The sequence below is a fragment of the Trachemys scripta genome, chromosome 11, assembly GCF_013100865.1.
Source record: "Trachemys scripta elegans isolate TJP31775 chromosome 11, CAS_Tse_1.0, whole genome shotgun sequence".
NCBI lineage: Eukaryota > Metazoa > Chordata > Testudines > Emydidae > Trachemys > Trachemys scripta.
In genome coordinates this window covers 43,242,729-43,264,510 of record NC_048308.1, presented here as the reverse complement: position 1 = coordinate 43,264,510, position 21,782 = coordinate 43,242,729, and the positions used below count along the sequence as shown (strand labels likewise).

Sequence of the window (21,782 nt, the reverse complement as noted above, 5' to 3'; positions counted from 1 at the left end):
GAACCCTTAAAGCTGTGAGTCTGGAACAGGGAAGAACCGCAGCTCCTTCACCTTAAGAAGGTTGTCTTTAAAGGACACAAACAAAAATACCTGGACTGTGGGAAAACTTGATGGATGAAGCCTTCCCCACTAACTACTGCAGGAAGTGTTCTGGCGGGACGTGAGACAGTGACCACACATGCACAAGCCTAAACCCACTGTAAACACCTACATACACACTCAGTCGCGCGTCCACATGAACGGGAAGCCACACTTGTGTGCACACGACGGAATGGTGCAGCCACACCCCTCTATATGTAGGTCACACAGAGTTGGGGCGCGCCCACCCGCGTGCATGCCCAAGTGCGCTGTTTGCCTGCGCTCCCGCGCGGGGTTTCCCTGCGCCCTGCCGGCACGCGCCCATTCACCTGCGGGTCGCGCTCGCGCGCCCACGTCCCGCTCACCTGGGCGGCGGGGTGGCTCAGGGCCAGTTTTGACGCATGCGCCCGGGGCCAGCCTGTAGCTGCTCCAGCGCGGAGTAAGTGGGACGCGCTGCCTGATGTGGCGGCGGCTGAGCCGCGCTCGCCTGCCATCCCCGCGCGCCGGAGGAGCTGGAGCCCGGCGCCCGGGCAGGGTAAGAGGGGAGCGGTGTCCCGGCGGGCGGGCCGGCTCCCAGCCGGGGGAGGGGCTGTTGTAACTTGCGGCTGGGGAGGGTCTGCCCCAGGGGCGAGCTGGGGCCAGAGTTGGCCGTGCCCTGGGGCTGTGCCAGGCGACGGTCCGCGCGGAAAGCGCCGCTTCCGCACGGTGCCTCCCGCTCCCGCCAGGGTAGCGGCTCGCTCGCCCCCAAGTGCCCGTGGAGCAGGGGCGGCCGGGGCTTGCCGGGGTTAGGGTGAGCGCTCCTGGGGGTGCACGGGCAGGTTCCCGGCAGCTCGGGGGAACAGAGCCGCTGTGCCTCGCTCGCAGCGCTGCGCCAGCCCGGCGCTCTGGCCGCGGGGGCCGGGGGCTCGGGTGTCCCAGCGCCGAGCGAACGGGCTGCCCGGGTCCTTTGCAGCGGCCACTGCTGCAGGTGCGCGCGGTCCCCACCGTAACTTAAAAGCGTCTCCTGTAAACTCAAGGTGTGTGGCCGTATTGTGTATCCGTACCGGCTCCTTTTCTCTTTTTAACGGTTTTATACTGGGCTTCCCATGTGCTGTATCAAATTTCTTTCCCCGTGTGTTGGGGGTTTTCGTTTTATGCTGCAGCCACTAATTTATTGCTAGAAAGTATAACCCATTTTTCTAACTAGGTCAGTCTCTTTAGTCATGAATAAGGTTTGCATCGCAATGTTTCTTTTCTCTAAAAGGTATGCGGTTTTTTGCTTTGCTTTAAGATTAGTTCTATTTTTCCTGCTTCTTGAGTAGGAGTTCGTTATAGTTACACTAGCACAGCTTGGCTCTCTTTATAGATCAGGGAAGCTTTTGGAAAGGTGAATTTCCCTAACAAAAGAGGCATTAACCTACTTTAAGGAATCATCCTTGATGATCTAATTACATAGCATAGGTGTAAGTGCTTGGCATTGTAGGTTATTTGGGGACAAGGCTCCGAATACTGTAGGTATGAGTGACAATCAATTTTCCATGCAAAATGCTAGATTTGGGGTCCTGGAGAGCCTTCTGTTCTTAGTTTTCAAAACTTGCCTTTGTGATGCTTAGCTATTTCTACACCGCACCCCAGCTCAAAATCATGAGCATAAAAGTTGACAAAGGTCTAGCATATGCATTGAAAATTTATTACTAAGTGAGTACCTATGTGCTTTGGCAGCACATATATTATTAGCTTTAATAACATTTTTATACCTGAAAATTGTTCCTTTGAGGCATTCCAAACTATATGTATCTGTGCATGTGTATTTGTGTGACAGTAGTTACTCTGTGCATCAGTGTTTGAGGAACTTGAAAAGTGTCTTTTTCTGTTGACTTCTCCCATTTTTGGGAAAAGAGACCTTGCTTACTATCATACCAGCTAAATGCTTCTTGAACCTGCAAGCTATTAGCACTTGAATATCAAGCTTCAATAGAATGGCTAGTCTGTGTTAAAGAATATTGTACTTTAAAAATGTGGGATCAGTCAAAATGTATAAAAGGACTTCAAAACTAAGTTACAGCTACTTACTGTATTACAGGTAGGGAGGTGGAAACTGCCTAATGTGATGAGTCTTATTCTGGTAATATACTAGTGGTATTTAGTGAGGAAGTTCTTTAAAAATAACTACTAGATAAATTTAGAAATGTATATACCTACCAATAAAGCTAATAGATGTTTTATTATTAATTCTTTTTGATGCTGCATCAATGGTTTATTTCTACAAATAGCAAAAGATGGATCAAAATAAGTGATCTAACATTAAAAAGAACATACATGTTTTAGTACCTGATTGAATAACAGTATGAAAAGGTCATCTAGCTCTTATTTAAAACTAATGGTTGACAAAGAAACTTTAGCCATAAGAGAGGTGTGTGAGAAGTAAGGGCAACACTCTGGTGAGAAATCCACATTGCTTGGAAGATAAAGGGTGCTGTCCCTAGATCCCTGCTTGGAGTTTCTGCCTTTCGAGGCAGTCTCTATCTAGTGAGTATGTGGTGATAGCTCTTCCATATCTCAACTCTTTGGCTGCTGAAAGGTAGAAAAAGTGTTTTCTTTCTTGCATACCGCAGGGCTGTTGGAGGAGGGGGGTGTCTGTTATACTAGCCCTCCTTCCTTCAGTCTCCTCATGATCTGTTACACTCCCTTTCCCTTTCTAAAGAGCTGTGTCTTTGCTGTTTTTCCCCTCACCAAGTCTGTTGGCTACTGAGGGAAGGGAAGGAGGTTATGTTGTGGTGGGGCGTGAGGAGGATTTCTGATTATCTTCCCCATGTCCAGTTGTCTTTGTGTTTTGCGTGATTCCTTCCCCACAAATAGCTCCAGTACATAATGCTCATTACTTTGCCAAACAGCTGTGGAGTGAGATTATATGATAGTTGTTAGTTTGATTTATGTCTGCAGGATTCTGGAGTTGTGATGTATATTCTCAACTTCCCTCTACTGTTGCTTGTTTTAACATCTTGCATATCATGGACCACATAACATAAATGTCCCTTTGTGGACTACTACCTCCAAATTATATTTCCTAATCCTTTCCCCACACCTTTTCTTTGTCAAATGATACCTGGTTAAATGGAAAAGTAATATTAGAAATAGGATAGTATTAAAGAGACAAGATGACGACAAACTGTAATGTGATGGTAGTAGCTGCTTGATTCTATCCTCTTGTTGCATCTGTGCTGTACTTACTCTCCCAGATGGAGGAACATGCACTAGTAGAGACTCTCCCCTTACTCACTGCAGGCCCCAATGTTTTGTTCTTTTCAAGGGGCTTTCTCCCTTTAATTTTGTTCTATTCCATTTGTTATCTCTCTCATGTTGGTGGTGTCTTCAAATTTGATCTCAGCTGAATTTCTACCAAAGATAAGGACTGCAGTCATGAAGCAGCCACAGAGGAGCTTGTTTTAGTGAGTTTAATCTGTTCTGGGTTTTTTAATGCCTTTTGAAATCCTCAGTCCAAGACTGGGCTACAGTTAGCAGCAAGTGTAACTGCATGAAGTCTGACATCTGTCAGGCAATTGTAAGAGAAGCAGTGCCATGGACTACCAGTGGTTTGAGGACTGGAGTTACAGCCTGGTTGTCCTTAGAATTGGAGAACTTATGAAATAAAGACATTAGTATTACTTAACATATAGTCCAGTTGGAATGGAACACTGAATCCTGAAGAACTTGTCAGTCTGTGCCAGGATGTAACTGGGTATAGAAGTTCACTGGAAGGTTGTCCCTCCTGATATACTGAAGTCAAGTTGCAAAGATCAGGTCATCTTTACTTGTTCAGAAGAAAAAGATGGCTTCACAGTCTGAGTAGCTTGAGTGTTAAACGTCTGCTCTTTATTAATTACCTTTATAATACTTTTTTGATGCAACAGTGGGTTTTTCTTTAAATATATAGATTTTTTTTTTCAAACTAGCGGTGGAGAAAGCTACAAAATGGAAACAAATACTTTGCACTTCATCCAAGAGTATCAAAGCATTTAAACAATACTTTACCCATAACAATACTATGAGTATTATACCTATTTTGTAAGCTGAGGCACATATATATTTTACTTGACACAAGTCACGCAGAAAGCTAGTGGCAGTAGATATTTTAATAGCAAAATATTACATTTATAATAACCTATGATTTATTATACCTATGATTCTTCAGTTGAACCCATGACTATTGAGTTAATGTTCTCAGCATGCTGTCGGAATGCACAGAGGGTTGAAAGAATTATAATAAATTTGTTCTTGTGTGCAGTCATAAAGCAAGTATTCCACCAGCTGTACACGTAAATAGGTTTTGATCACAGACTTTGCTTACTTAAACTTGTGAATGCAAATCAAATATTTGCCAAATGATACAGTTTTCTGTTCTTACTTTGTGTGTAAATATAAAATTTACAGAGATTCCCATTAACTGTGGAATATTTTGTTGCATTTTTTTGCTGTCCAAACAAGCCTGGTTAAACTAACTGTAATAGGTTTTCAATATGAATTTGTTTCTATTTTTTAAAACATCATGGTAAATATTTAGCAGTATCAAAACAAAGAAATTCCTTTCAAAATAAAGTCCTTGGTGTGTTTGGATTCTTGAGAGAGATCTATTTCCTGTTAATTAATTTGTTTTAAAAGTCTTAATATAAAAGATATTGTCATTACAGTATATGTAGCAAATTATTGGGTAAAGTATTCTTTCTAATGTAAATTATAAAGACACAATCGGGTCATATAGCTACACTGTATCTTTTCTGACTGCCGAAAGTGCTTAAGAAATAATGGTTAGTACATTTAAGAAATAATGGTTAACATTACAATGCAGGGATGTGTTGTAGTAAAGTATACCTGATGCTTATTTAGCAACAATGCTGACATTATTTAAGCAATTTACGTGATCACCAAATATTCAGTCAATTTTGTAGGCTGCTTAATGTTAGGAAGTTTTAATAGTCTTGCTCTGTTCACAGAAAACACCTTCTTTCTGGGCCCTGCAATGTATCGTATTTCATTGCCTAACATACTATGCCAAAGATTGATGAAACATGCCCATTAATTTTGTAATTTTATTGCATATTGCCCTTTTAGATGAGCTTTCTCATCAGATTTTCTGCTATAATTCTTTTTAATCTCTAAAATGTAATAGCATACAGTTTTAACACAGATGTTACACATTCTGCACAGAACTGTGATATTTCTAGTGTATTAGCTGAAACTGACATCACCTTCTATAAACAACGTATTAATTGACATGTTAAAAATGCATTAGAGAACCTGAGCTGCTGAGGTTTGTAGAAACAGAAGCCTGGTGAGCTAATCTAAGTATATCAGTGCAGTTCAAATCTTCACTTACCATTATTGTTAATTTACCACATTATTGTTTAATTGCCAGGCAGGTTTTATAAATGGCAAGTTCTATTAATAATTTCCTAGATACACTACAACTGTCCAATATTCTTTTGATCCTTTGCTCATTGGACTAGTATTATGTTGACTGAAATAAACTGATATTTTAGCTAATGTTTTAAAGTGAAATAATTCTACTTTTATTTGTTGAAACAGCATAAATTTATGGTACATTTTCTGTGGTCTGATTACTGTATTAACACTTAAAATGTTGGCTTTTTTTGCAGTCAAACAGATTGGAAGACAATCTTTGTGTACGTGCACATGTTTGTAAAAAAAAAACTTTGCCCTTAGTATCTTTCAATTAAGTATCCCCTAGCATTTTACGGGCAGTAACTGAGCCTCATCATCCTCTCTTGAGAGTCAATTTTCCCTGCTGGAGTTTCACTACATCTGTCGTGGAACACAGTACTTGTAGAACAATAACTAGACTGCAAGTTTTGGGGGCCCACAACCTCCCATACGCTTCCAGATTTTGGAAAACGAAGTGCAAAGAATGATCTCCGCTTTCTTTTTTATTACAGTAATGTCAAAAACGTTCAAATTTTAGATAGGGTCCTACTTTTAAATTTAGGTATTTAGATAATGGTGAAATGTTGTTGGTTATCTTTCAGTCAGTGGGAGCTGTAGGCGCTCAGAACCTTTGACAATCAAATCATTTACTTTGATACCATATTTAAATAACTACATTTTGACACAAGTTTCTAGCCCTTCTACTGGTGAAGATAGCCTTGATAATGTAAACTGATGGTAATGGTTGAACGTTTAATGATCTATTTTCTCAAATACCTTGAGTTGTTCATAGTCCACACCCTCCAAGGGGTGGCTTCAGGGACCCACAAAGCCTGTGGCAGTTTGGGCTCTTGAGTTTGGCTGGGGAGCAGAGACCAATTTCCAGTTGTAGAGAATATTGCTTCCTAGTCTTTTCCTGCTCGTACTAAGACAAGTTCTCAGCTGGCTGCATTGAGTCAGTGGGAGCTGCAGGAGTACTCAGCACCTCAGGAAATCCAGGTGGCTGTTTAAATGCTGAAATATGTATTTGGTGGTGACTTTTCTACCTTTTGGATTGTCTACATGGGAATATTTTTTTCAGATCAACTGTAGTTATTTCATGTTAAATTGCCTTGCATCCACACACTCTTTTTTCCTGAATTATTTGGCATCTCATTCTGCATTAGTCAGCTTTGTTTTACCTGTAAAATAGGGTAAAGTAATACCTACCTACCTAATGGGAGGTTGGTGGGTTGAGAGGATTAAATAGCCAGTGTTGAGGACAGCTTTGATGACAGAGCAAGACTAGAAAATGGTTCAGAACAGACAGGGAAGAATACTGTATATAATTGCAATTGTAGGGGAAGCTCAGATAGAATGTAGTTACTTGAGTTGAAATTTGATTTAGACATTAGTATTAAAATTTATTTTCTTTTGAAAAAATGCCATGGTATTTTTAATGACTATGTGTTCTGGGTCTTGGTTTTATCACCACCAAAGGTGCACCTCCAGAATTGGTGTCTCTTAATGCCCTGCTGGCTGCTTATTGATTGGTTTATTGGTTGTAGCATTGGTTCAGAACTGAATCCTTAACACCACTCAACCCTACTAAGCTTGTGAGATCTAATGGGCTTACAGAACAAGCTGTTATGGCTGCAGGCCATATTTCTTTATCTGTTTGTGCAGATTTCCAAAGGTTAAAGATATGTTAAGGGGACTTTACTTAGTAGTTCATGGTGTCAAGTTCTAATTGAATGCTTTTTAGTACATACGTTCTGAACACAATAGACTTCCAGGTCTCCTTGGAACCATTACAATTTATGATGTAATTCCAGAAATTAATTAGTTTAAGGCTCATTCATGTGATAGACAGTGTTAGTGCCTCTATTGAGCGTATACATGCAATCTGCATGCTAAAAAAAGAGAAACCATTGTCATTTTTTCTGAGTTTTTTTTATTGCACATGCAAAATAGCAGCCCTCATTACTCATCTAATGTAGCTTACTCAAAAAATCTTAGTTCGTAATAGGAAATTAGGTTTTAGTGTTTTGCTACTTTTAAATTAGAGCAAATAAATTGTTTTTTCAATAGTATATATTTTGTCAGGTTTCAGAGGTACAAAACTTTGGGGGAGGGGAGAGTGAGAAATTGAGTGTGTCTGCTACAAGTAAACAGATTTATTCAAGAGAAAATATGTTTTGTTGAGAAACTTTGTAAACACTTCCTCCTGTGCAGTCTTTACTCAGTCCTCTTGAAGAATACTTCCAAGGGCAGAGTAGGGACCTCCAAATAGGGTTTTGCAGCTAGCAGAAGTAGTTCCCAGTGATTTTGTACCCTCTTTTTCTTTCCAGCACCTACTAATATGACTATGAATCCTTGAATCAGGTTTGATTTATACATAAACGCATGTGTAAGTGCCTTGATTCAGTAAATTTTCAAGTTAAGCTAAAATGATTGAATACTACTAACTTAAAACAAACCTTAATATGGAGTTCATAAACATTTTTAAAAATCCTGCACATAACTCCACACCACTTTTGTTTGTTTCTAAAAATACAGCCTATTATCTTAGGCCCCGATCCTGTAACTAGCTGCACCTGGGTGGACCTTGGGAGCTGTACGGAGTCCATATCTGGTTTAAGGTTTTAGTTTGTTCCTTTTATTAATAAGGAAAAAAACTTAAACTGAAACCCATATATCACACACACAAATTAAAGAACACTAAGGTTGCAAAGTCAAGCATTCAAAAGTTTAAGAAATGCCAGAGTTCAGGTTTCCTGTGTACAACCTTATTACAACCCCCTTGAGCATATGCATTATGATAGTCTTAAATTACATGTTCAAATACTATTTTTCCTTCAGGACCCCTGCCTCATTCCGTGCACAGGATAGATGGTGTTCCTTAAATAAGCAGCTATTCAATTTTCTGTCTTATTCTCATTTTCCATCATGTAGCTTTAATTACTGCATGCTATTCAAACCCTGCTCTGAAGAAAGAAATTTTAATTTTCCTCATGGGCTCATCACTATAGTATCTGAGTTCTTCATAAACAATTAATTTTTTCCACAATACCCCTGTGAGGTGAGGGGTGGCAATACCCCCATTTTACAGATAGGGAACTGAGGCTTAGATACAGGTCAAAAGTTTCCACTGATTGAGTGCCCAATTTGGAACACTTATAACCTAATTTATTCAATGTACTTGATATGTTGTAAAGCCCAACTCCCATTGCCTACAGTTGTAGCTGTGAGTGCTCAGCATTTCTACAAATAAGACCTCAGAGTTTCAAGTTGGGTGCACAGAAAATGAGGAACACAGAATTATGGGCCACCTGTGGAAAGTTTTGGTTTAAGTGATTTCCCCAGGATCGCGCAGAAATTTTGTGGAAGAGGCAGGGATGGAATACAATACTCCTCAGGGCAGCATTCATCTGCTTTAACGGTGAGACCATCCTCTCTTCCTGGAATCTCCTGCTTTGTTTACTACAGGCTGATGCTTTTAAATCTAGAAGTCATGGTCCAATCCCCACACGTATACATTTTCCAACTTGTGTAGAAAAGAAGTCAGGGATCCTACAGACAACAGCTTTCTTCACGACACAGCCCCGATTCATCTCTAGAGCAGGTCCATCTTGTGCACTGAATTATTCTGAGGGTCTGTGGAAAAGAATACGTGATCATATAATTAAAGACTATCATAATGCATATGCACATGAGGGCTGAATTAAAGTTGCATAGGCAACCTTAATTCTGACATTTCCTAACTTCTGAGTACTTGAATTTACAACCTTAATAATCTTTTAATGTGTATTATTTTTGTATGTAATTTCCTTGCTTTTTGAAAAAAACGAATCGGGGAAAAAATATTTCCATCATGAGACATCATATTGACATCCACATGGTTCATCCGCAGGGTTGGAATCTTTAGAGCCACTGCACAGTCCTTTGCCACTTGAGCTCACTGAGTAGTTGATAGATGAAGATAACCTATTACTGCTATGTGGACCAGCTAGGGGACCATTGCATTGTGCCAGTGGGTTTCCCAGATATTTGCTGACAGCAGAGGAATGGTGAGAATCGGGAATCTTGGGTTGCATTCTAGGCTGTGGAGGGGAATGTGTTCTCTACTGGGCACACTCTTCTACCCATTTTGCCCATTGATCCTTTCTGCCTCGTCACCTCCAACCTGTCCCAGTCCTATCTCTTCTCTATCCCTGGCTCATTGTCCCAGTCCTGTTCTCCTTGCCTACCCAGTCCAAGTCTCCACACCTGAGGTTTCTCAGCCCAGTCTCCTCGCCCATCCAGTCTGTTTCTCTGCTCCTGGCTCCTCATCTGATTTTAATTTCCCCCTAACACTGGCTCTCAGGCCTAGTCTCCCTTCCCAGGCTCTTTATTCAATCTCATTTCTCTCCCCCTCCCCCTCCCTCCCCGCACCTTTTTGACTCCTTATCCCAGTTTTTTTCCTCCCTGGCTCCTAGTCCCCATCTCTTTGCCAAGCCATCACCAGCTCCCCTTTGTACCCTAGCTCTTTGTCAGATCTGCCTTTCTGCCCTGCCATTTCCCCTCAACTAGTTCCTAGTCTGTGTCTCCTTGTACAGCTACTCCCAATCCCTCCCTCCTGTCCCCTCCCCTGTCAAGTTCCTTGTCTGATCCCAATGTTGTACTCACTGGCTTCCAGTCCTAATTTCCCCTCCCAGTTTCAATATTTCTTCCCCTCCTTGCCCAGCCGGTCCAGGTCTCGCCAGACACCTTGTCCCAATCAACTCCTTTCTGTCCCTCCATGGGACTTTTGTCCCCTCTGCATTCAGATCAGGTGGTTTCCTCCTCCATGCTGCCTGAGGGGAGGGGGTCATTGAGATCATAGGAGAAAACCTGCTCTCTGTTCTTGTGCTTGGCCCCAAGCAACTGGGAGCAGGCATTTCAGGGAAAGTCCGGCTTCACCCATGTATCCCTAGTCTGGACCATGTTCACTCACACCATGGGGATGGCGCAGGTACAACGTGGTCAGCATTAGGAGCTGAGAGAGGCTGGAACATGTTCAGTAGGGATGGAATCTTCAGAGGTTCTAGCTCAGGGGTAGGCAACCTATGGCACGTGTGCCAAAGGCGGCACATGAGCTGATTTTCAGTGGTACTCACACTGCCTGGGTCCTGGCCACCGGTTCGGGGGGCTCTGCATTTTAATTTAATTTTAAATGAAGATTCTTAAACATTTTAAAAACCTTATTTACTTTACATAAAACAATAGCTTAGTTATATATTATAGACTTATAGAAAGAGGCCTTCTAAAAATGTTAAAATGTATTACTGGCACGTGAAACCTTAAATTAGAGTGAATAAATGAAGCCTCGGCACACCACTTCTGAAAGATTGCTGACCCCTGTTCTAGCTGTTAAAAGCAGAAGTCTTTACTGAGCATGTGTGAACTGTGATTTTTTCCCCCTCCCCCCCCCATCTTATAGCTTGGCCAACTTTGGGCAGGCTTTTATGGGGATGGCAAAGGGCACATCCCTGACACCAGGGTGACTCCCCTGCCAAATTTTACATTCCTGTTCCAAAGCTTGTAGGCACTAGAGCTGTTTGGAGAAATGGCTACCAGAATTTAACACGTGGAAAACAATGTATTTCTCCCAAGGCTAGTTTTTGGGAAGAGTAAAGCTGTTTTAGCTGAGATTTTTTTTTAAAAAAATTCTGACTTAGGCAGACATCTGAGGAGAAAACTCCAGTCCAGATGGTTAAAATTAGGTAAAATTACAAGCAACTAGGTCTTACAATGGAAAGTGTAGGAAAACCTAGCAATGCTACCAGTCTTGCCTATAATAAGTATACTACTATTACGAAGTATGCTGTACAACTACATACACTAATTATACATGTTATAAATAAATTTGTTTATTGTAAAGTGTATATGAATTAATATTAAAGGATGAAATGCATGCTTTTCATAGGCCAGTATGGTCCGGTTTTTGTGGCTGTGTTGATCTAGTTTTGAGTGGGAAGAAAAGCTAGAAGACCCAGTCAGGGCAGGCTGTGGACCTTTGTTTCATACTGGAGGCAGGTGCCCAACCTATTCCTGAGAGAGGCAAACAGTCACCCCTAAAGGCGAGGCAGGCCTGGGTTCCCCTAAGGTGGTGTCTCTCCTTTCTTCCTCTCCTGTTTGGAGGAGAGGGAAAACATGTCTGACTTCTGCTGACTCTCCCAAGAGCACATGGTAGGCTCTCCCAGGGAGGAGTCCTGAAGAAATACAATGTGAAGAAACTCAAACATACACCACAGAAAGCTACACTGACTTTTTCAGTGAAATCCAGATATTGACAAAAACATGTCCAGGGTTGATTACACAGTCAATGATGTATGGAGTAACTGCATTTGTTGGCTAAGGGCAAGTATCATTTTCACATAAGAAATACTTGACAATTGCTCACATAGTTCAAATAGGGGGAAGAAAGAGAGGAGTAAACAAGAAAGCCGTAGTAACTTGTCTTAAATCTTGTTTGCTTTAGCCAATGTTTTGAATCTGTAACATAATGATTGTTTGGTGTTAGCAGTTTAAAAGATGGTCTGAAATTTTCTGACAGTGAAATATATTCCCCCAAGATCTCCTTTGCAGCCTACCACCTTGTTTACCTTTGCTTGATCAAATCCCTGAGAAATCACTTGAGATGCTGCAGGGAACTAGTGAAGCAAGGCATTCTTGTACAGTCAGATCCACTCAGCCAACAAATTTCCAGATATTAGAGGAATCCAGTCTCTCCTTATCTTTAGGAAACCCTGCAAAACATTCCTAATGGATAACATTTTTCTACCATAACCAGAGTTGCACTTGTTAGTTGGGCAAAATATACCAAATTTTTTGTGAAAAATTAAAACAAAATTAATACTTTTCCATTTTATTTAAAAACTTACTGAATTTTTCATTCTTTCAACAAAACATTTTTTTGGTTTATTTAAAATTGTTTTCCTCCTGTATCACAAAGTGTGTGTGTATTTTTGTATGTTTTTATTTGAAAAACAGACAAACCTATATAATACACTTCCTCTGCCCTTCCCACATGAGAAATTTCAAAGATAGCCACTGTCTCATTCTGTGGGAAACGTGATCATTTGGACGTTAGATACTACCAAATATTAATCATCATAATGCTTTGCGTGGAATGTCTTTTCTTGGTCTTTCATAGTTTAAGACAAGGGGTATGTTCTGTATGTGAAATTTCACAAAAGTGCAGTTGCTGTAGAATGAGGGGAGAAGCAAAATTATCTAAAACAATGGAAAAACTTTTGCATCAAATTTACTTTGGGCAGGGTGAGGAGGGAGAGCTGGCTTATAGTTGAACAGCTATACGTTGGCCCTGCGTTGATGTCTCTTGCTGTGTGTTTTCTCTGAGATTAATTCATCCTTTTAGATTTTGATTTTTTTTTCTCAACAACACTCTCTCTCTGCTCTTACTTCTTGAATGTTTTTTTGGTCAGTTTAGTCTCTCCCCTTGCATGTGTTATAATTTTTCAGTGTTTACTCCCCGTTTTCTCAGTCGCAATCTTTCTCTCCACTTGCAGTGTTGCCAACACTTGCATATTTGGTGTGTGTGTGTGTTTTTTTTTTTTTTTTTCTTAAAGCCCTTGCTCCTGGATTCATGTTACTTCATGAGCAGCTAAGCTTTATTTTGTTTACTTCCCTCCTCTCCCAACCCCCTTAAGGTTGTAGAGAAAAGCTTGAGAACAAAACACAAGTGCACCTTAAAGACTCGGAAAACAGAAGGCTAATAAAAAGAACCCCAAATTGAGATTTAAAAAACTCATTATTTTGAGGGTCTAACTGATAAGTTTTTGGATTCTTGAAGCTGCACCCATTGTTCATTGCAGCATTGCAATATAGTTATGGCTGTATACATTTTTGTACTATCTGTCCCAACTTGTAAGATGAGCACCCTGAAATCCCCTTCTCTCCAATTACTCTTTTTAGGTCCTCAGAACTTAAACTAAAAGGTTTAAAGCAGTGGCTTTCAAACTTTTTTACTGGTGACCCCTTTCACATAGTAAGCCTTTGAGTACGACCCTTCTTATAAATTAAAAACACTTTTTTATATATTTAACACCATTATAAATGCTGGAGGCAAAGCGGGGTTTGGGGTGGAGGTTGACAGCTCGCGACCCCCCATGTAATAACCTCGCGATCCCTTGAGGGGTCCCAACCCCCAGTTTGAGAACCCCTGGTTTAAAGTACTCTTGAGGTTAAATTGCTTATGCTTGGGATCATATCAAAAGGGTGTGTTTCTGTGTTGTTTAACTTAAAGGAACTCTGTCAACTTAAATTTTTGAATGGACTAATTGTAAGAAAAGGGAATTTTAAAGTAAACCCTTATGAGCAATATCCGATTTTTTTTAATTCATTAAAAATAATGTGTACCCTAGTTCTATATTTTCTTTTCTTTTTTTTTTCTTGCTGAGTATATACAGAAATGGTGAAACTATGTGAAAAGTAGTGTCAAATGCAGCGGAGGATGATAGAACAAATTTGAAGGCTGCAGATCCCTTGGGATCCTCCAGATTTAAAGGTGAGATCTGCAACCTAATTCCAGGGGGAAGGGAGAGGGACAAGTCTGGTCTCCTTGGCCTCCCCCCTGCCTCCCATTCCAGGACATAAGGGGATGCTCTGAGGCCCCATTTCATTTGGTTTTCTCTTTGTATGTTCCAAAGTGTTTTAGTGGAAATGTGACTCTTCAGCTTGTCAGTATATAAATAAAATAGATTTTGAGTCATCCAAACATGAAATAAAACTGTTTTTCATTTGCTGAGATGTTTTAAATGTTTTTCCAGTAGAATCACTTTAAAATAAGGTATATAAAAACTTGGCTTGTGAATCCTATGTGATCCGGGATGAGGAATATATGTTTTGCCTTGTCTGAAGGTATTTGGCTGGTAAATCTGAGGCATGAACACTGAGAATAATGTACACTTGCTGTAACAAACCATTACCTGCAGGTATCAAATAATTACCTTTTTGAGCTGAAACTGTTCATGCTTTGTAGGTCAGAGGTGAATTTCTTTAAGTTCAGCTGTATGGAAACTGGGCATTTAAATAAAAATGAAATTAAAAGAAAAATGGACTTAAAATTAATTAGATTGTAATCTCTTTGGTGTAGGGGATTCTCTTTTTGTTCTGTTTGTGTAAAGCAGCTAGCATAATGGGGTCCTGGACTATGATTAGGGCTCCTAGGCACTACTGCTACATAAATAATAATACTTAAATGCAATACTAAGATTGAGATTTTAGTTATACAAAGCCACTAAATTAAAAATTCATACAGCACTTTCATCTCCAACCACTGGAATGTAATAGGATCATTCACCACCCGATCACAGAGCACTGGACAAATAAAATAATATAATGCAGTGATTTTCAAACTTTTTAGGCTATGTACCCCTTTCAAAATAATGTTGTCTACTACATACCCCCATCTTACAGTCAGATATGATACGTATGGGGAGGGGGCACGCAGGATCATCCCCATCCCCCCACCTCCCAATTTCTGCTTTTCATTTAGCAACAGCTTCTAGAGGTTTTCAAACTGTGTGCACCCCTAAGCGGATGTGCCCCACAGTTTGAAAACCTCTGGTAAAATGTAATATAAAATTCTTTTTAAAAACCTATTATTTCTCAAGGAAACCTATAAATAGAGTTATGGGCTGTTATATTTAAACTTAATCTATTTCCAATCTTAGATGGATGTGATCAGAGCTTTGTATCACCATGTGTATAGGACAAACTAGGTATTCCTTTCCACTGCAAACTACTCCCATTGACCTGATATCCATGTGAGTTTAGGGTACACAAGGAAAGTAGAACTGGGCCCCAAATGCTGTATGCATGTGAGTTGGTTGGTTATGAGAAAACAAACTCTAAAATGTATGGGGTCTTGTGCAATTAAAATCTGAATGTTGATGTATTTCACATACCTTTCTGCTTTTTAATATACAATTCTGTCTGAGGAGAAAATAAGCGTCTGCTTGAAAATTCTTTAATATTTGGCAATATTTTCTATAAAATTGTCAATTTTAGTGTCTGATGCATAACAATTCAATATTATATGCTTAGTTGACTCTTTAATTAGCTCTCATTCTGTCTCCTATGATTTATAGCTCTGTGGCTCCTATGTAGAAATGATATATGACTTAATGAAGTGAAAAGCCAGAATGTGTTCACATCTCCAATTTTTTAATGGTTTTCTCTAGCTAGTTACTACTCTACTGGTGGGGAAGAAAGAAGCAGCAACTATAGGCTCATCATTTACTATAGCAAGGATAGGAAGGTCCAGCTTGCTGTGATTTGTAATTGTTTGTTACCTGGTCACTCACCTGCTTCTTGTTTTGGAAAATATAAAATACAGTTCTTCAATAAAGCAAAAATTTAAGGTGAAAAGTCATGCATTTTTATTTATATTTTGCTCAAATTTAATCAATTTTGATGCAGCCAGATCATAAGTTGTGAATCTAGTTGTAACTTAATTTGTTTAAATTCTCATTAGAGAAACAGTATTTTAATGAGTTTAGATTTCTTGATGTTGACCACAAGTGTGTGGTTTTTTTGTTTGTTTTTTGTTTTTGTTTTTAACTTCTGTCAATTGTGGATTTTCTTGGTATGTTTTCAAACAGCCACTTTGATAACTTCAGTTGCTTTTGTGTAGAAAAAAATTCTTTACCCTTCCTTTTAATCTGTTTGTTTTTACACCTAAAATATATCCTAATATTTACTTGTTGAGTTCATTTCAGGACTTACAAAAGATTCCGGGTAATGTATTTAGTATTGCCAAGTCCGTCACTTCATTAATAAATATTTCAGGGCTCACAGAATTTACAGGCCACTCTATTAAACTGTCACTCAAAATATCAATAAATACATCAGGGCTCACAGAACTTGCAAAATTCACAGCAGAGTTTGTAATCTCTGTAATTCATGTGTGCACTGTGCCAAAGGACATAGTGAACCATAGTTGTTTCTGGATCTGACTCCTTTGTCCATCATGTTTCTATCAGAAAAACAGCCAACATTCATGGAAATCCTACAAATGTGCGTGGTTCTATGTGAAGCCAGCACAGCTTGAAAGGATGGATACTCTTATTTCAGTTCAGGTTAAGTCAGCTAGGGAGAGATTTAAATTAATGATTGCTCTTCAAATGAAACGTGAGCGTCCATGCAGGGGTTTGTAATCATTTAAATAAGTCAGTGCAAATTTGAGGACCTCAGTTACCAACACAACTTCCTGGAGCACCTTGCGTTTTCTCTGGAGATCTTTATCCAAGTACTTATGATGTGATCTGATTTGTATTTCATAAGGTGATATGTTTTGCAGGCAATTGTTAGACATTTGTCTCAATTTCTCTATGGTAAGCAGGGTAGGGGTGTGTGTGTGTGTGTGTGTGTACTCACAAAAGCTAACGGAACAAAATTGGCAGCCTCTATCATTCAAATGGTTGCCAAGCATCCTAAACATTGTCACCATCAGGCAGCTATTAAATTAGCAAATTATTATGGTTCTTTGTCTCTGGTGTTTTTAAAGCACAGGCTCTTGGGAATATAAGGCTCCAATCCTGTGAATTCAATTGCACACACATTCCCAATGATTTAGTGGGGTTCCATGTAGATGCATTTGCAGGGTTAGAACCTGAGTGCATGTTTACATTTTAAAGTTTTCTGATTTAAGGTAGGGTATGAATTTTAAAGCAAAATAGCTATTCCTGATTAACCTCTGTGTGGATGCTCTTATTCTGGAATAAGAGGGCCTTGTTCCTGTTCAGATTAACACAAGGCACTCTTATTCTGGAATAAGTGTGTTCATATCAGGGAGTTACTCCTGAATAGCTCCATGGGTAGGCAAGCCCTAAATGTATTAGGGTTCAGTGTAATTAAATGTAGTGATTAGACTTTCATATTGCAGTGCAGTTTCTCTGTAAGTATGGTCTTTCATTTGTGCTCTACAGTTAAGCTTCAATGAAGAATTAACTGTCTACCCAATGTTTCACATTCATTCTAAGGCAGATTTGTTATTGGAAACCAGGGACTATTATCAGATACCACATGCATTTGTTCAATAAATAATACAAAAATGTCCTTCACATCTCACCCCACTTTATTTTTAAATAATGTTTTTTGCTGTGAAATGTACAGTGCCATTTCATGCTTAATAAGTAATGCTTGTCTTAGAAATGGTTTAAACCTATCTTAAACCTTACCCCACTTACTGCTTTGTTTGCATGTTTGTGATGGCTTCTTCAGTATTGCAGAACACAATGTTTTACCCTTTTCCTTTCCTTTCCTTCTTTTTTCCCCTGTATGGAGGAAACTCAGACTATCTTTAAAACTAAAAGTAGTCTTGGTACAATCAACATAAAGTATTTGCTATCTTAGTATGTTTTATGCACCTGTCATAAACATAGAAAAACTGAAAACCCACACTAGCAGTGTTTAGGTTTACTATGCTTTAGGAACATAGGGATTAGGATTTCTCTCTCCCATAAAGGACACAAATCATTTAGATTAGAAGTAATCTGATTGTATTGAGGTACAAATTTATAGCACAAAGGCCATTCAAGTGGGTTAAGTGATCAGGGTTGGTAAACACCATATGACCACTGATTGGTCCATGAAAGAGTATTAACTGTAAGATAATGATGGATTTCAATCCAAATCCCTAAAGCACAACAGCTGTAGCTCCCAAATGAGTTCACTGTCATGCTATGAGTTCACTGTCATGCTGAGTTTTAGAGCACTGATTTATTCATTCCGAACTCTTTCTTACACAAGAATTAATTTGAAATATAATTCTGAACTCCTATAGTGAGCATAGCTACTGTATTTAATTTTATTTGATTAGGACTCTATCTTGCTCCCATGGAAGTCAGTGGGAGTTTGCTATGACTTATTTCAATGGGAGCAGGAGCAGTCCCTTGTAAGCAGTTTGTCACCCTGTTTTTTCAAATGTACCATAATGTTCTCAGGGGTGTGACTCTTGTCTGGTGTGAATTTCTTTTTAAAAATCAGCTGACTTCCCCCCCACCCCGTTAACTACCCTTCAAATCCTTCTCTTTACACACTGGGAATGACCTTGAGGGCTATACTGGCAGCAGTTGTAACTCCTGGTAGGACCTCCCAACGCCAGATAAATCATAGGTCAGGGATCAGATGAAAGGCAGTCTGTTCATCCTCAGATTGGGGGATGAGCAATAGCGCCAATGAGCTATCATCATAACTTTTTCTTTTTATGTTATAGAAATGTAACAAGGTAGCTATTCCACCAAACAGTGTAATTAAACAGGGATGGTGTAGCCTTGTTTGTGCCTTAAGGGAGGTCTGGTGTTGCAGGAAGGATTCAGATACTGTTCAAATTATAGTGCTAAAGGTTTTTAAAAAAATCATTCACCGCCTTTATAGCCATGGCTTCAGAATTTTAAACACAGCAAACCACTGATGCCTTGTAAACGATAAGACAGGTACTTAGCACTGTTGCTAGATAAATGAATATATAACATACATTTGTCTAGTACCTTTCACCACAAATGATCCAAATGTGCTTTATAAACAGAAATCTTGATGCTTATCACTAGAATGCAGCCATCTTCAGAGTGACAAGTGACAGCTGTTTAACACTGTACCGCAACATTACAGTTTTAGGATTAGGTTTTTATTGGTAATGTCAATAAATGTCAATTTCACCATATATGCACAAACCAATGAAAAAACTATTTCCCTCAATGATGATCAACATTTACAGATAGGTAAAGTAAGAAAAATTCTGCTTGAGAATTTTAGTTTGATTTAAGGATATTTACTTTGTTTTGACATGATGTCAACAATTTGAGTTTTAACTTTATAAAGCTTAAACTTTTTAAATCTCAATGTCTCCTGTTATTAAATAATTAGTCTGACCTCCTGCCATTGCCTGACCTGCCCATAGTTTCCTGACTATTTAAATTAGTATAATAAAAATGTTTAAATATAAACATCGATATCTGTCAGAATTATAAAAAAAAATATACGTATTCTCCCAAGCCTAAATGTACGGTATGAAGTGAAGAAAAATACTATATCCTCTTGAAACTGACTGCACTTAGGCAGAATGCACTTAAAAGTGATAAGGACACTGGGTTTAATGCTTGCTGTTGCTGCACTCAAATAAGGTAGCTCCTAATTTTCGAGCTACCTTTTTTTTTTTTTTTTTTTTTTTTTTTTTTTAAAGCAAGTTGTAGGATCTTTAATGATCATAAGTAGCTTGTCTTCTCTCTTAAATCTTCCCAAGAAAATGGGTGCTGACCCAAGAATGTGGCCATTCCCCAAAGAGATCAGATAAGTTGAATGCAAAAGGAAAAGCATTTTAACTTGGTGGCACTCATCCACCTATTTACTTGCTTTAAGAACACCAAGAATACTAACTGTGCAGGCTGGTAAACCCTTGTCTAAGCAGTCAGTCAGACTGATACAGGAAAAGGCAGTAGGTCTTTGGGGCTGAGGGATTCTTTAAAAAGGTTTGGATTAGTTTCAGCTAATCCATCATTTATAATATCTAAAGGTGATTTTGTATACAATTAATCCATTCCTCAGGTGAATTCATATTCAGCCAGGCAGCCAAAATAATATGCTTCAAGTGGGTGTTACTAGGGATTAAGGAAAATATTTTGAGGGAAAAAAATGCCCATTTGGTTATGCTGTTCTATGTGCATGTTATACTCTTTTAAGGGCCTGTTGAAGTCAATGGCAAAATTCCTATGATTTCAGGTGTACCCAGGTTTTGCTCTTAGTCCTCTTGCTCATTACTTATGATTTATTGAGCATCAGGAATCTGGTTGATGCTGTACAATTGTATATAAGATGACATGGATACTGTCCCTAAAAGGCTTACCATCTAATTCAGATACAGAAAACAGTTTAGATTCTTCTAATGCACTGGTGAGAGTAAAACCCTGATGTCACACAGAAATCTTTTAGCCGTCATTATTGAGTTCTTCTGCAGAAGGAGAAAGATTGTTCAGCACATGAGGTAGTGGACTATTGATCACATCTCGTGTGGCTTCAGATTAGCAAGAAGACAAACCTGTGAGCAAAGCATTCCTGCTATCCACCTCTATTTCTTGAGTCTTTTATGTTTGAGCACCATGAGCTCAAAGGTTTAGTGAGGTTGCTTAATCTGGGTTCCTTTGATACACACATGTAATGGAAACTACTCAATTTTTCTACTTATTAAGAACTGTCTTCACTGAAAAGCATGATAAAGCAGACTGTATCCCAGTGAAAGGTCATACAAACTGCAGGCACAAAATTGGACACGCACATAACAGAATGTATACGTCTTAGTATTGGCTTGTACATTCAAATCAGGTAGCTCGATGTTTAGGAGCTACCGCTTGTGCCTATAATTCACTGGGGTGCAAAGTGAGAGGCTCAGTCAAGGCCCCTTTACATCCATTGCAAGCTTCTGGCCAGAAATGTAACTGGAGTGTATGTTATAGGGTAACTTACTCAAGTAGTTGTATTAGAAGCCTTGTCATCTACTTTGAGATAGGGTGGAATAGTTTGGCAGAGAATTTTTGTGTTGGCAAACTCATTTCACAACTTTTTGACATGTTAAACATGGTTCATCTGTCTATGACCATTTATATAAACTCTTGGGCCCTTGGCATGCACTACTCTCTGAACAGGCGTTTCTAAAGACAGAATTGAACCTGATAAGTGTGTCTGTGTGGGCTTTGTCTGTCAGTTGGCTGGCCTGCCTGCCCCACACCCAAAAGCCCCATTGTCTTTGGTGGGAATTTTGTTTGTTAAAGGACTGCAGGTTTGGGCTACAAGTACGTACTTTAAAAAAAAAAATTAATAAAATGTGAATGATGGGAAAAAAGCATGGCTATTCCATAATTTTCTCCAGAAAATTTACCATGGCCCAACAACCAGTTGAAATGCAGCCCAAGCTGCTGAGGGCCAGATTCTGCCCTCTTTATTCATACTGATCAACTTTTTGCTCTGCAAATAGTCTCTTAGTGACCAGTGGAGCTAAGATGAAATTCAACATGAGCGAGGTGGCCTAATCTGACCCTAAATGAATAACAAACACACACAATAATAGTGAAGCTCTTGATTCTAAAAGCCTCTTAATAACCTTAAGTACCATATAAGGGTTCCTCTGAGTTAATGACATGGTGCTTCATTCTGTGAGGCACTGAGAAAACGCTGGCCCTGATTGAGCATTTAACCATATGCTTAACTTGAAGCATGTGTTTTGTTTTTTGCTGGATAATGGCCAGAGTATGAAGGATTTACCCTAT

At 39.3% G+C, this 21,782-nt stretch overlaps 1 protein-coding gene across 1 annotated transcript in view; it reads left to right on the top strand.

Moving 5' to 3' along the window:
* The first annotated feature begins 520 nt into the window (after positions 1 to 520).
* ZNF385B (zinc finger protein 385B) overlaps positions 521 to 21,782 on the top strand; it is a 299,082-nt gene continuing 277,820 nt past the window's right edge. The window contains exon 1 of the mRNA XM_034786269.1: positions 521 to 613. The gene's annotated coding sequence lies outside the window, so the exon portion shown is untranslated. The remainder of the gene's footprint in view (positions 614 to 21,782) is intronic.